This window comes from Anguilla rostrata, chromosome 3 (genome assembly GCF_018555375.3).
Source record: "Anguilla rostrata isolate EN2019 chromosome 3, ASM1855537v3, whole genome shotgun sequence".
NCBI classification, from domain to species: domain Eukaryota; kingdom Metazoa; phylum Chordata; class Actinopteri; order Anguilliformes; family Anguillidae; genus Anguilla; species Anguilla rostrata.
This window is the reverse complement of record NC_057935.1, coordinates 56,306,083-56,311,280: the sequence shown is the minus strand read 5'-3', so window position 1 is coordinate 56,311,280 and position 5,198 is coordinate 56,306,083.

The window sequence follows — 5,198 nt, the reverse complement described above, 5'->3', positions numbered from 1 at the left end:
GACAGCAAGGTCCTTTCGTATGAGGGTTTTTGGGAGTTGTATTTCTGATGTTTTGCATCAACAACAGCAACAACAACAACAAAAACAACAATTAAAATAATAATAACAACAGCAGCAGCAACAAGAACAACAACAATAATAATAATAATAAGAAGAAGAAGAAGAAGAAAAAGAAGAAGCATAGTATATTCTTGCTTAATAAATAATAATAATAAAACGCTCACCCTTCAGCAATTTGAAGTAGGCTATAGGCCCGAGCGATAGTTTACTGAATGACCAAAGATCATGACATCAGGCCTACTGTCACAAGAAAGGTTTTCCTATATATTTTTATGATAACATACACAAATTCTACATTATAATGTTTATTTGGAGTTTGTCCTGATAAATTTGACATTTGTTTGTAAATTGCTACTATTCTGCTGCGGACCCAGTGCATCAGCTGCCACTGTAAACATGGACATGGACACCAATGTGCTTGGATAATTAAGAAGTACACAGAGTGACAGTGAACTCCAGAGCTCTGTTTCACGAAGCAGGATTACTGGGTTAGCTGGATAATTGCGTAAAACTGAGTAAAACCCGCGGAATCCTCCCAAATCTGGAACATGGACTGAAGTAAAATAAAAGCTGTTAGGGGTTTTACTCAAGGCAGTTATCCAGCTAACTCAGTAATCTGGTTTCGTGAAATATGCCTCAGATGCGAATGATAAGCGTGTACTAGCCTAAGCCAAGCAAATTTTTAAAAAATAATTCACCTGATGACTGACTGTAGTCGTTCGAATAGCAAGTCTGCTATCAGTAGACAGTGACAATTTTTGTTTCACGTACCATTAACCCGAAACATGATGACATGACTATATCTAAGATCTTATTTTATTTTAAAATCTTTAAGCTAATTTTTTTTTTAATGAAACGTCTTGTGTTTCATTCCAGACACCAGGTTTGTTTACACCACCTGGTTAAAGTGATCCAATTCCTATTTTTTCTTCATGTTTCACAGTACAAATGTGTAGCCTATTATGAACAGGAAAAAAACATGGCCAATGAGATCTGATATTTTCAGATTCATTTTGGGCCGCATTCGTGTGTGGAAATAAATCCAATAGGAATCCGATAAGAATTTCCCAGCTTTGCGATCCGCTAAGTCAGGGGTCCTCAATCTTATCCAGAAAGGGCCGGTGTGGGTTCAGGCTTTTGTCTCAACCAGGCACTAACACACCTGATTCTACTAATTGAGGTCCTTGGCAAAGACTCTAGTGGTTGATTAGTAGAAGGTGTGTTACTGCTTGGTTGGAACAAAAGCCTGCACCCATACCGGCCCTTTGTGGATAAGATTGAGGACCCCTGCGCTAAGTCTTTCAAATGTTCTTCTGCTTTTTCGCATTTGAGTGGCGTGTGACGTAATTAGGCTACATGCACAAACATTCTCTGCTGGTAACATCAACTGTTTAAAGAAATTAAACGGACGATGAAGGCTAAAACCAGTGGACGAATACTGAAGGTACGTGCTTTTTAAGCCAGTATGGCGGAGAGTTGGTATGGGCTAGGGGATGTTCGTTGTGCACCTAAGATGCTTCAAAACACAATAGCTTGAATTATTATTTCTGTCTCGTTTTGTTTCCATTGCAGATGGCGATATGGCCGTGGTGGCATGGTTTACTTGTCGTATTGGTAACCAAATCCTCGTGTACACATGTTTCAAGTGTAAACCGTGTTAACACTGATATGGGTCACTTTTAAAGTACACAACCTGGCCAGAAGTGTGTGGACACCTGAAATCCAACATCTCATTCAAAATGATTGCCATTTATACGTTGGTCCACACTTTGCTGCTATTACAACCTCCACTCTTATGGGAAGGCTTTATACAAGATGTTGGAACATTGCTGCTGGGATTTGCTTCCATTCATTCAGTAGAGCATTAGTGAGGACAGGCACTGATTGGGCGATTTTGGGGTTCAGGTTAGGGCTCTGTGCAGGCCAGACAAGTTCTTCCACACCGATCTCGACAAAACCATTTCTATATGGACCTCACTGTGTGCCCGGGGGCATCGACATGCGAAAACAGGAAAAGGCCTTCCCACAAAAGGCCAAGATGGAAACATAGAATCACCTAGAATTTCATTGCATTAAGATTTGCCTTGCTCAAACCATGAAAACAGTCCCAGACCAAGGGGTGTCCAGATACTTTTGGTCATATAGTGTAAATGTAAACAGGAGGTAAAAAGGCAAAAAATCTGAACTGGGCATCAAGACGTGTGGTGTAAACGTAGCCTAAGTTGCCATATAGGCCTCTTTGCAGTCACGTTGTAAGAACACATGCTTTAATATCTATCTATTATCTATACCTGCTTATTGGTCAGGGTCGCAGGAGGGCTGGAGGCTATCCCAGCTTGCATTGGGTGAGAGGCAGGAACACATCCTGGACAGATCACCTGGCCATTGCAGGGCACACTCTAATACCTAGCTGATTTAGCTAACCAGCATTTTTTTGGACTGTGGGAGGAAACCGGAATACTTGGAGGAAACCCATGCGGACACAAAGAGAATATGCGAACTCCACGCAGAAAGACCCAGGCCGGAATTCAAACCCAGGACCTTCTTGCTGGGAGGCAGTGCTACCCACCGGACCACTATGCCGTCCTAAGTCGGTACGGTAAATTCAATAAATCCTCTAAATTCCTTCATGTCTTGGATCCAGAAGCACAAGTGGTGGTGACCCGCTTTATTAATTTTGGTCTGACTTGTGCATTCACTCAAAGTGAGGAAAATAACAGTGCTTTTGTACAGACATAATTGGACAGATGGAAGCATTGTTACTGCATGTTTTCAACATTCTTTAATCACAAAACAGGAAACACATCAAAAATAGACCATTCCAGGTCACTCCCCCGTGTTTTAGTATCAAATACAGTCAGTAAAAAAAATACTTGTATTTCCTGAGTGACAATGAAGAAGTGGGCGACACCCATTTGACCATCTGTGCTGCATATCCTTTGTCTTGGTTAGCAAGCTTAATGAGAAGAACGCTCTTAGTGAGAGCAAGTTACCTTGTTAAATTTGTGTGTGCGCACACGCGTGTGTGTGTGTGTGTCTGTGGATGTTTCGGGGGATGGAGTGTACTCCATAAACAGTACCTACTCTAGAAGTTCTCAATGGAAGCACAACGACTCAACCTTTGGGCTTTTCAGGCTCATAAAACAAAAGATAATTCCAAGCCTGGAATAGGAAATGAAAACCTTTCAGGCCAGTACGGGGAAACTCAAATCCCAGTGCGCTTTCTGTGATTTATATTTATCTTCTGTTACATTTATATGGTTAGCTAGATTCATCTGTGCTGTGGATCAGCAGGAGCGCATCTGAAAAGTAATTTATCTGTCTGTCCTCATGGACAAAACCAAAGTGCAGTGTGCCTGTTACAGCATTTATTTAAACAATAAGGCATTGGGTTAAACCTCAAGCAAAGGAAATACATCAGAACTTACCTGGTTATCAGAGAAGCTAAAGATATAAGTGATGTGTATTTTGCGTATAAATTGTCATGTAGCCAGCTTTATCCATTAGCATGTGTCATCCCCATTCAGCTTTATGTTTATGTATCTGTTTATATTCCTCTCATGTTTGCTTTATATTATGTATGCAAATGACTTAGGCAACACTGCACAGCATTAGACTTGTGAATTATATTTAATTATACACCTGTCAACCACTGGACATTCTTGCTGTTTCATTGTGATTAATGCTTAGCCTAAAATGATTAAGACATGTGGAATGTCACATTGCGGATCGTCAGCAGTATGAATGGGTTTAATGTCTAATTTATGTCATGTAAGGCAGCCAAACCAAAAACAGCCCAAAGGTAAATTATTTGTAAACAGGTTCAAGCTTGTAAAGAAAAAGCAGGGTGTTAGCAGCATACCAGAAGGCATAAATGTGTGTTTGTGTGATTAAAAGGAAATTAAATGGGAGTGGCGTAGGAAGCATTGTTTTGCACAACCATCAAGCTAAGAATTACAGAAAGCAAGAAATAGGATGAAAAAACAACGGGCGATTCGAGAAACGACTCAGAGCCTTTCGTCCATTTATACAGTTTTATTTTTTAAAATCTAAAAAATATCAAGACAAAAATAAAATAAATCACAGATATTCACAAACTGTAATGGCTTATAATAATCTCCTTGGTTACAGATCCAAAAGAGAAGGGACACCCTAGGGTTAGGGCGAACTGCGGAAAAGGATTGTGGGAACTGTGTATGGCAGGACCTTTTCTAGAACAGCCAGCTAACTTTAAGTTCTGGCACGCTGCATCCATTGGTACTTTTATTCAGTGTCTGAAATTCAAATCACCTTCAACCAAAAATAGCGTAGTTCTGAGTGACAATTACACGCTTTGTGCAAGATAAAATATGGAGCGCAGGTGCTAATTTAAATTGACGTACAGTGCTTACTCACGTTACCTCTGTATTACAATGGAGGCACTGTGCGGAGGGATGTAGAAATATCAACGCTTTTGCAGTTCACCCCAAGCTGAAATCCCTGACCCCATGTTTCAGTAGTGTCCCCTATTTGGAAATATGCCATCCAATGCATTTGCATGGCTGTGGAATGTTCCCAGGGTCTCCAACCACAGCCACAGACCTATGTCTGTGATACATGTACTTTTGCAGTTTTGCAAATAGTATATTACAGTCTTTGCCATATGAGGTACCTTTCTGTCTTCATCAAAGTAATAAGAGACAGGTGGTATCCATGTTTGTGAGATGCTTGATCAGTCATTTCTCTTGAGGGTGTAGTGTGTTTTTCTTCAGAGCCTGAAAAGAATTAATAGAGTAATTCAGGTGATCCTGGACCTCACACTGGTGTTGGGTGCAGAGTGTGGGCCTGGGGATGGGTTTTTGTGTCACTAGGGTACTGCCATAAACTGCAATCTCCAGATTCTTTCCATCGCAATCTAGAACCCTGGGCCAAACCAGAGTACCAGGAGCAGTGTTATGTCAAAAACATAACAAATATTCCAACACTGTAATACACAGTATTACTGAAAAACTAACTGTATTGTCTGCATATTCAAAACAAATTAAAATAAAGGATTCTCCTATTGTAAAACAGATTTAATTGTAAGCTATATCAATGCTTTTTTTTACACCACTGTTTTTTTTGTTGTTTTTATTTTCATTTCTATTTACAAAGGAAAC